Genomic DNA, 11,173 nt, shown 5'->3' with positions numbered 1-11,173 from the left:
TCCTGTCTTAGTCAATTAATGGAGAAAATTGGGGAATTTGGATCAGTTTCGGGATTTGAGGTGAACTTCGAGAAATCAACAGCTATTTTTTTAGGAAAAGGCCCTTCAAAATCTCCATGGGCTCGAACTCTTAGATTGGAATGGGCTGAGAAATCAATATTGTATTTGGGGGTTCGACTCCCGAGGAACAAGACCACTCTCTATAATCTTAATATTGGTAAAGCCATAACAGATATGCAGAAGGAACTGGATGGTTGGGGAAAACTCAATCTTTCTTACTTAGGTAGAACGAACCTCTTGAAGATGATATCATTTCCTTGCATGTTATACCCATTACAAACATTACCACTGTTATTAACTCAAAAAGACAGCGAATAAATTATTTGTTCCGTAGATTTATATGGGACAAAAAGCACCCTAGGATTAGCCTTATCAAATTCCAACAACCCAAGACAAACTGGGGTATAAACTTCCCTGATGTGGTCCAGTATGGCCATGCAGCCCAACTACGTTACCTGAAAGATTGGCTAACAGATCAGAGCATTTATACTAATCTAGCAGTAGAGAAAAAGTTTCTCCCTGATATCCACATAAAGGCCTTTCTTCAGTTACATGATCAGGAATTACCTACTCATATTGTTGAAAACCCCCTCGACTTTTCTGTTAGAAAGATTTGGCATATATTACGGCATAAACTGAATCTTAACCCCTATAAATCTATGCAATTACCATTAGTTTAAAATCCGGCATTTCTGGATGGCATGGCGGCTCGCCCCTTCGTTAGATGGTAAAATGAGGGATTACGGACAGTTGGATAACTACTAGATAGGACTAGGAGGAAACATTCCCTTTTCATTCCCTTTTCTGGGACCATGTGGCCTCTCCTTTATTCAGGCTCAATATTATGCACAAGAAGTAATCTCCCTTTTTACAGCCGTTGACTGGGATGATCCTTTTGACACACTGCTATTAGCCACCCCTTCCAAAAAGGGAGCAATCTCATCTAACTATAATTTTTTAAGAACTATAATAGATCATACTAAAATATCATCGTGCCTTAGTGAGTGGAAACGTTATTTCCCTGAACAATGACGTCACGCGAGAGTGCCTTGCTGTGCTCTCGCGTGACTTTGTGGTCCTGCTTGGTTACTGCAGCCTCTGACCGCACCTATAAGGAGCGCGAGTCATGAGGCTGGCTTTCGGTGCAGGCTGCAGCTGGGGACATGATCATCTGCTGATGTGAGTAAAACTGAAAAATGTTGTGTACAGCTATTTCATCAGGTGTAACGTGTAAAACTAGGTTTATGTGTAGGAAAGTGGTCTGAACGCAAATAAACATTTGTACAATACACAGAACCAGAGCTGTGAATCGCAGCCTCAGTCTGCAGACCCTTCACCTTATCCCTCATTATCAGGGTGAGCAGGCTCCTGTCCCCTCAGCCCCACACATTTACAGAATGCAGAAGTTGTGCAGGTTGTGTCACGGCCCAGGACAATGACCCCACAGAAGGTGGCACACACACACTTTTGTCTGTCTCAGATGTCCTGCTTTGATTTGCAATAAGTCGCTGACAAGTGAGAATGGAGCAGATTGGAGGTAATAAAGCTCCTTGACACATTCTCTACAAAGCAAGCTGTTTTTAGGTCACTGTCCCGAAAGTCAGGACTGCTGGGACATATGTAATACTCCGGCAAGCCGGCACTGTACCCTTTTGCCAATGGTGTACGCAGCAATGCAGGGTTTTTTCGGTAGGAGGGTGGGCTACTGCTTTTAACATGGTAGCCACGCCCCCAATTGTATGACCACTCCCACCTTGCATGACCACTCCGGCGGTGCAAATTTTTTTTCACTGCTCCACTACAATGGGGGGCCCCATGAAGTTGCTGTACTGGGGCCCTGAATTCCTCTTGGCAGCCCTGGGAAGAAGAGCCTAGCCGCAGCAATCTGTATGGATTGAAAGTCAGAGATGTGAAGAGTCAGGAAGGCCAGTGAGAAGAAGGTTGCAATAGTTGAGACGAGAAATGATGAGTGAATGGACCAGGGTTTTGTTTGATTCCTGGGAGAGGAAGGGATGGATTTCCGTGATGTTACAGAGGAGGAAGTGGCAGGATTTGGTCAGGGACTCAGTGGCGGATCCAGGGGGGGGCGATCGGGGCGTTCGCCCCCCCTACCAGGGGCTTGCTTCCGACAGCTGCACACTGTGCAGGTCCGTTCAGCAGGGACAGTATGCTGCCCGGCTGCTCTGATTGTGTTTTAAACACAATCAGAGCAGCGGGACAGCACACTTTCACTGCTGAACGGACCTGCACATACTGTGCAGCCACCGGCAGCCTTAGAACACAGAAAGGGGCGGGGCCTAAATCGCCCCCCCTAAAATCGCCCTGGGTAGGGCAAATGTCTGGGTCCGCCCCTGCAGGGACTGCATATCAGAGCTAAAGCTGAGGGCTGAGTCCAGGATGATACCAAGACAGCAGGCTTTAGTGACAGGAGAAAGAGTGGTGTTGTCAACTAAGAGGAGATATTGGGAGAGATATCAACATTGGCAGGAGGAAAGATGATGAGCTCGGATTAGGAGATTTTGAGTTTCAGGATTTGCTGTGACATCCAGGTAGTTACAGCAGAGAGACATCTAGATACCTGAGTTAGGAAGACATAGGACATAGGTCAAGTTAGGGAAATAGGTCAGGGGAGGAAAGATAGATTTGTGTGTCAACTGCATAGAGATGGTATTGGAGGCCAAATGATTTAATGAGTTCACTGAGAGAGGTGATGTAGAGAGAGAAGAGCGGACAGAGCCTTGTGGGACTCCAACAGAAAGGGAAAGTGAATGGGAGGAAGAGTCAGAAGCAGACATGCTAAAAGAGTGGGCAGAGAGGTAGGAGGCAAACCAGGAGGGAGCTGTTTTGTGAAGACCTAGAGAGTGAAGGGTGGTGAGGAGAAGAAAACGTTGGACTTAACTAAGAGTAAGTCATTTGTTAGTGAGGGCAGTTTCAGTTGAGTGAAAGGGATGGAAGCCAGACTGGAGAGGGTCAAAAAGAGAATGGGAAGAGAGAAAGTGGGTAAGACGATTGAAGACAAATTGCTTGAGAATTTTAGAAGCAAAATGAAGTAGAAATACGGGGTGACAATTGGAGTAAGATGATGGGTCAAAGAAAGGTTTCTTGAGAATAGTGGAGATGAGAGCATGCTTGAAGGCAGAGGGGAAGATACCAGTAGAGAGAGACAGGTTATAGAGGTGAGCAGGTGACAATTGGCATTGGAAGAGAGGGAGCAGAGAAACTTGGAGGGAACAGGAACGAGAGGACAGATTGTAGAATAAGAGAAGGAGAGAGGATCTCAGGGACAGTTACATAAGGGTAGGAGCCAAATGTGGCAGTGTGAGTGATAGAGAAGACAGGTGGGGAAGACAAGTCTGACGAGAACAGATATAATTGTGGATAGAGTCAGTGTTGTCTGTGAACTAGGTGTCATGATGGACAAGGGGGGAGTAGGTGGGGGAGGACAGAGTTGAGTATTCATGGTAGCAAAGAGGTGTCAGGGTTTATTGGACAGGGAGGACATGAGGGATGTGAAATTGCTTGTTTGGCAATAGAGAGTGCAGAATAATAGGAGGAAAGGATGAATTTAAAGTGAAGTCAGCAATTTCCAATAATAGGATAAATGGGAACAGACAAGTAGAAAACGACCAATGAAATCAAACAGACCAAAGTTAATAAAATCACAAGGAAGTCAGCTACCAAATTACAACAGAAGAGTGATTGAAATCCAGACAAGAATCAGAGGCATAAAGAGGAGGTTATTTACGAATCGCAAAATGCAAATGTAGCTTTGGACCCATTGTTCGCCTCAATATGTGCAAGTGTACATAGTTTCCGACAAGGGTGTCTACGCTTAAAGGGAAAGATGTCCTTGTTTGCAGAGAAGCAGCAGTTTGCACAGGCAGAGGGGGCTGCTGGTGGAGTGAAGTATTGAACTTCTTAAGTACGGAGTACATGCTCCCGTGTGCCTTGTTTTGCAGCTCATTGTAGAAATGAGATTTCATTATTGGCAAGCAAAAGTGGAGAGGGTATTTTCAGGGGCATTCCTTATTATTGTTATTGTTTGTTTATTTATATGGTGGCAATGATATTACATCAGTTCCTACCCCATTGGAGCTAACACTCTAAATCCCTACTACACACACAAACACACACACAAACACACACACATGCTAGGTAACAGTATGATTTTGGACTGTGGGAGGAAACCATAGAAACTTCACACAGATAAGGCATTCTGGTCAGAATTAAAAAATGACCCCAGCACTGGAACTTCAGCAATGCTAACCACTGTGCTGCCCAATGCTGTGTTCAAGGATGCATGGCCATTTCCACTCCAAAAAATTAACTAATTTTGCAGCAGCTCTGAGCCAGTGGAGATCGAGTCTTGGCCTATACTTTTAAAGGGACCCATTTTGCGCCTCCGTATTACACTTCATGGCAGAGAAGCGCATTCCCAGATGCAATCAGCAATGTAACAAAGAGCTTCACACACACAAATGTTTCACCGCTATTATATTCTTTGTGTCCTTACACACATTAAAAAAAGACATAAATTAGACTAATCCGAATACTTTTTTTGGAGAAAAACATAAAAGTTTATTTCAATGAAACTGTTGATGTTTATAGTTCTGCACAGCATGCCTCTTCAGAGGTATCTAGGTATCTACTTATACCTAGATGACAAGTTGTTGAGAGCCACCTGTAGGCAGTGTTTATAATAGGTGGCTGAAGCAGACCCCAGAATGCCAGGTAATTTCCAAAAATACATTTATTTGTAGTGCTCTTAGTTCAACATTTAGGGTTGAGCCCAATTTTGTGTCCTGAATGTACACGTAAAATGCAGGCTGCGCAGGGGGAGTGGCTTGGACGTCATCACTGATGGCAGCACTCTTACTGAGCTCCGCACTATCGCTGATTTTAAAGCGAAATTTGCGGGAACACCCTCGCTCCACATCTAACCTACACTGGCAAATACTTTCTGAGCTCTCTTGGAGTATACTGTGACCCCTTCGCTGCTCACTGAGGACCACGGGCCGCCCAATAAGCAGTGAAACATACATTACACCACACTGCCAAATCGGGAGCAGGACTTACCCCTATTGCTCCTAGCTGGGGGTGCCTGGAGGATTTGTGGAGCGCCGGCCGAGTCTTCACGCTGCCTGAGTGTCCTGAAGGACTGAAATCATCCGTCCCCGCGATCTGAGTACCAGAAGTACCGCAGCTGAACCGGAAGTCGCTTCTCCCGGCTCCACACGCTCCCAGTCTCTCAGAAAGCCACCTTTTCTCAAAGGCCTCTTCCTTCACATTCTACCAGATCTCACTGATGCAGACTGCTTCATGGATCGGGCTCTGAGATTCAAACCCACTACTGGTCAACCTCCTCGGGACATTATTGTCCGCTTACATTATTTTCGTACTAGGGACCGCATTCTACAAGCAACTAGAGATCAGTTTGTTCTCTCTTTTCGAGTTGTTTCAGGATCTTGCCCCACCAATGATCCAGGTACTTTGAGATCTACAACTTGTTACAAGGATACTCTGCCAGCATAACATACACTATCGTTGGGGTTTCCCTTTTCAGCTAAAGGTTTTTGCAGCCAACACCTCTCATTTTGTCAAAACTCTAAACCAAGGTCAAGACCTGCTTACCAAGCTGGACATTCTGCCCACGTCATCTACCCTGCAGTCTTCACCTACAACGTTTAGCCCCCCTGCAACCCGAGTGGTTCTAATAGCCTTTATATCATGTTGCCTTAAATGCTGTCTTCGGTCCCTATGACCCTCTCCCTTTTCCCTTTTCCCCTTTCCCCCCTACTTTACCCTTTATGCCCCTCCCTTACCTAATTGCTTAACTGTTTAAAGCAACATGTCTAGTATTTACATACTGTTTGTTTTACACACACTGTTCTTTGATTTGTTATTATCGTTATTATCTTTTTCTAAACAAAAATGTATTTTTTTTGTGGGTCCTCCGGTCCTGGCGTCTATCCTCCACAGGCTTAGGAACATTCCCCCATGCACCCTTTGATATTGTTCATTGTATTATGCATAGCCTTTCCACCAGGTCTTTGAACCCTCTATGTGTTCCTTTCATTCAGGGCTGTTGCCCAATTAGACTCACTGTTTTTATTCCCTCTTCTTTCTTCTCTGTGGTACTATGTGTCCTCGCGTCTCCGTAAGATTCTCCAGGACTCTTCTGACCAGTGTGGCGGGGTTGCTCCCAGGAGGGCACCTTCCTCCACATCTGGTGGGGGTGCCCAAAGCTTACTCGCTTTTGGACTGAGGTTAAGCAATTGATTTAATCGATCCTTCAGATTGATATCCCTCTGGAGGCCAAATTTTTCTTTTAACCTTGGGAGCACCCTCGGCGACCTGTCATCAAAACAAGTTAACTCGGCATATCATCTCGGCAGCTACCTGCCAAATCGCTGCTGACTTGTGACAACAGACACCCCTCCACGCCATTATTAATAAGGTGTGGCAAACCCAACGTATAGAATATATGACCAGCGTTATTCCCAATTCTTTGAGAGCCTTCAGCAAGGTATGGAACCCATTACTCTCTTTTTTCCAAGCCCACTCTCCTTACTTGTGGCCTCACCCGATTCTGCTCTCTCCCTATCCCTGCCTCGTCCTGCCATTTACCCTGATCGCTACCACGGACATTAGCCACTCTTCTTCTCTCTCTCTCTCTCTCTCTCTCTCTTTTCTTTTTTCTTCAGGCCTATCCTTTTTTCTCCTTTCTTCTCTACCTTTCTATTCCTTAATATAATAACCTTGGTCGACCATTTTTTTCTTAAATATTGATGTCTCCTCTGCATTGAGTGATCATGTGACTATGCTGGTCGTAGTTACTGTATGATTATTATGCCTATATTTTCGTGCTCTCGGTGTTGGTTGTTTGACCATGTCAAAAATAAAACTTTAAAAAACAGAATTGCAGGCTCCTCTTACTGTATTATTTGGAGTTTCTTAAAATAAGTGCAACTCAAAATAGTTGTTAGAATGTGGGCGCATCAAGTTACACTTCTACATATGTCAGTCATCATCATCAACTTGATGATAAGGACTGGCATTTTAAATGTGATTTAAAAAAACCAGACAATAAAGCCTTGACTTATATATATGTATTTGTATAAAAAGTTTGAATGGGGAAGGTCTGGCCTCCCTTACAGTCCCACGTTTTCTTAGAAATCTACCTTGCAGTAAAGCGTACTTAGACTTGTATTCGTCAGCACATGTATCTTCAGACCAGTTCCTTAATGAACTCAGGCATGTGCAGACCCGAATTACATGTGTTCAGAAACTCAGTATCCATATCCGTGCCTTGTTTAATCAGGCCCAGAGTGCTGTTTGTTAGCATTTTGGAGGCTTAGGGGATCATGTAGAGTCAGAAGCGTAAACTGCGCTTTTCCACACTGCACATGTGCAGTATAAAGGAGTACTGTAAAAAAATGATTAAATAATTTTTTAAACAGGCAAGCCGGAGCTCCCCCACCTCCCACCAAAATAAAGGCAAACCAACTCTGGTGCTGCCAGCCTAAGCAGATATTGGCAAAATCTGGACGAAGAAAAGCATGTAATTTCCCATGAAATTTCCAAAACCAACACTGAGATCAGGGCATGGGAAATTGCCCTGATATGTGTCCAGGTCCATTTGAGTCGTAATTATGTGAACCCACCCTTAGTGTACTCGCCCAGCGCCTGCCTACCCCTTCTCTCCCCTGTTCAACCTCAACAGACCTAAAGAGTGGAAAGTGTAACATGCACTAAAGCAGGGCCGCCATCAGGGGGGTACGGGGGGTACTGTTATACCGGGCCCGGGCTCACCAGGGGGGCCGGTACAACAGCGCAGCACAGACTTACCTGGGGCCCTGCTGGTCTCCGCTACTCTTCAGCCTGGCTGTCACGGTGACAGCCAGGCACCAGGATGCGATCGCAGGGGTGGAGGATTCATCCCCCCTGCGATCATGTGATCTGGCTGTCACAGGCAGATCATGGGGGGGGGGGCCCGGGGGACATGATTGCTAAAGGCGGCCCTGCACTAAAGCCTACTGTTTTTGCTGCGTATGTACAGTATGGAATTGCGTTTCTTGAGAAAAAAAAACAGATCGACGGCCAACTCTACATGAACCCCATAATGTGCTATTGTAAATTATGTGTAACATTTACCAGTTTTTCAAACACTCTCAGTGAACACACAGATTTATGATGTAAGTTTCTCTGAAACCAGCATTAAGCTAAGCCTGATGTTTCTGTTTAAATACTTTACTTTCATAAACCTTACCCTTGTGATGTTTGCTTGAACAATATTGTTGTCAGAAGTGCGTGCTTTATACTTCCTCCACCCTACTGTATACAATGCCTGGAGCAGAGAGCTATAACTAAGAAGCAGGTAAGAAAACACATTGCAGATCAGTTGATTCAAAAAGTTTCAGATTTGAGCGATAGCACAAATACTCAGAATATTTTAACAGAAAGCAAAATTCCTTAGCCGATAGCGTCACTGACTGCTCAGCTTGCTCTCAAAGTTGCTCGCACGTAAAGAAGCTATAGCGCTGAGCACAACTTGGTTCATGCCTTGCGCATAAATGAGCGGTAATCCATAGCAACAAATCAGATGTTTGTTTTCATTTTCTACACTGTTACAATGTACAATTAGACAAATAACAGAATCTGATTGGTTGCTCTGGGTTACGACACATTTGTGCACATTGCACCATTTTATTATATATGGGAGCCTGAGTGCATGTGGGGCTATTTTGAAACATGTGGGAGGTCTAGATGGCATGTGTGGGCCCAAACACATGGAAAGAATCGACACCATACTATATTTAGCATATGATAATCTTTACAGAGTCTTCCAAGAGGTTAGAGTAATGGGATTATTGGATTTGGAACATTTATCACATACTTACCAACTTTTTAGTCTTTCCCTCTGTGAGATCCTGGAGGGGAGGTAAAGTGTGTGGACGGAGTGGGTGGGGCACTACAAATTGCATCATTTTGGCCCCACCCCTGCAACACAATGGCACGAAAGCATCATTTCATTGTTGGGAGCAGAGCCAAAATTATGCGATTCACAGCAAATCGCGTCATGGAGGCTCCCATCCTGCCCACTTCACTAGGAAGTGAGCAGGATGTGGGAGAATGGGCTCCTCTGCTGGGATGTCTGGGAAACCTACCCGGAATTCGGGAGTCTCCCGGACATTCTGGGAGAGTGGGCAACTATGCTTTATCAGAGTATTATTCAGCAGAGGGGCGTGGCTGTAATCAAGCAGCAAATCATGTCAAGCCACTAACTTGCCCCTTGGACATCTCCTTCAGGATCTCCCAGAGGAGAGATCCCAAAAGTAGGCAAGTATATAGTTTAGTATACTATAGTATATCCATCGGTCGCCTTATCTGTGTGTGCCTGTAAATTCAAAATTGGGAAATTTGTCAATGATCCTTGGTACTGCAGAGTCTGATTATATTAAGGCTAGATGGGGAGACCACCTGGGTCCCAGAATAACAGGAGGGTCACAACTCCAGCCCCATCTACATTAGGGACGGGCAACATACATACAAGTTGTATAGCAACACTGCGGTAATAACAAAATGATGGTAAGGCGATATCAGTATTTTTCTTATCGCTGTATTCAGTGTCGGACTGGAACTTAAAGGGTCCACCTGGGGAATGCAGTGGTAGGGGCCCAATACATTGGGGTGTGGCAAGAGGGGGTTTGGTCAGTCATTAAAGGGGATGTGGTCAGCCCACGGAGGACAATGTATAGCATCATAGTGTAGTCTATAAAGGAAAGTTCTCGGAAGCAGGCAACCCCCGCCTCCCCATTTCTCCCCGCTGGATAAGGAGGTGTAGCATGAAGGCCTGTTGCCCAGGCAAGCACATGTAAACATTAGCTGAAAGAAAATAACATTTTCACTTACAAGAAGATTATTGGTTGGGCTTTGTGTCTTTGTGCCTCAAGCTCATTTTCACAGTCTGAATGTCTGAGGAGATAGGGTAAGATTGGAGAGGATGAGGAGTATGATGAAGTAAATGGAAGGTAGAAACACAGCAGGTGGATGGACAGGACTTGGAAAGTGTAGACAACAAAGGCAGGGGAACAAAAAGAGCAGAAGATAGCGAGCAAGAGAAGTTAGGAAACAAAATTAGAAGGGCTAAAGGATGAGGCTGCTTGTCGACAGTGTTGTACTCTCCTACCTGTTACTGTAGTTGTCACAACCTGCTGCTGGTTACTTGTCTGGATCCTGGCATGTTGGGGCCTGTTTGGAAAATATATAGGTACATGCAGTGCTCACCTCTTTCTGCCCCCCTCATATATCTGTAGCCCTCTTTCTGCCCCTCTCATTTTTCTGTATTCTTCTCTTTCTGTCCTCCTCGTTTTTCTGTAGCCTTCTTTCTGCCCCCTCATTTTTCTGTACTCCTCTCTTTCTGCCCCCTCAATTTTCTGTAGCCCTCTCTTTCTGCCCTCTCGTTTTTCTGTAGCCCTCTCTTTCTGCCCCCTCAATTTTCTGTAGCCCTCTCTTTCTGCCCTCTCGTTTTTCTGTAGCCCTCTCTTTCTGCCCCCTCAATTTTCTGTAGCCCTCTCTTTCTGCCCTCTCGTTTTTCTGTAGCCCTCTCTTTCTGTCCTCTCATTTTTCTGTAGCCCACTCTTTCTGCCCTCTCATTTTTCTGTATTCCTCTCTTTCTGCCCCCTCATTTTTCTGTATTCCTCTCTTTCTACCCCTCATTTTTCTGTAACCCTCTCTTTCTGTCCTCTCGTTTTTCTGTAGCCCACTCTTTCTGCCCTCTCATTTTTCTGTATTCCTCTCTTTCTGCCCCCCTCGTTTTTCTGTAGCCCTCTTTTTCTGCCCCCCTTGCTCGCTTTTTGTAGTCTGTACTTACCTTCTATGCTTCTTTTCTCGCTTCTCTGCCTGATCGCGGCTCCTCTCACTGGCAGCGTTGTGACGTCACGACGCTGCCAGAGCCGGAAGCAGGACACACACTAAGATGCGGTGCTGCACTGTAGCAGCACCGCAGAGAAAAAAAATGCTAAAAAGTTAATTAAACTTTGAAAACCCATGAAAAAATGGTGCTGGAACGCCGTTCTGAGCTTCCTTTGACAAAAAAAGCCCTGGGTACATG

Source organism: Mixophyes fleayi, chromosome 1 (genome assembly GCF_038048845.1).
Source record: "Mixophyes fleayi isolate aMixFle1 chromosome 1, aMixFle1.hap1, whole genome shotgun sequence".
Classification (NCBI taxonomy): domain Eukaryota; kingdom Metazoa; phylum Chordata; class Amphibia; order Anura; family Limnodynastidae; genus Mixophyes; species Mixophyes fleayi.
Note: the sequence above shows the minus strand (reverse complement) of the source record.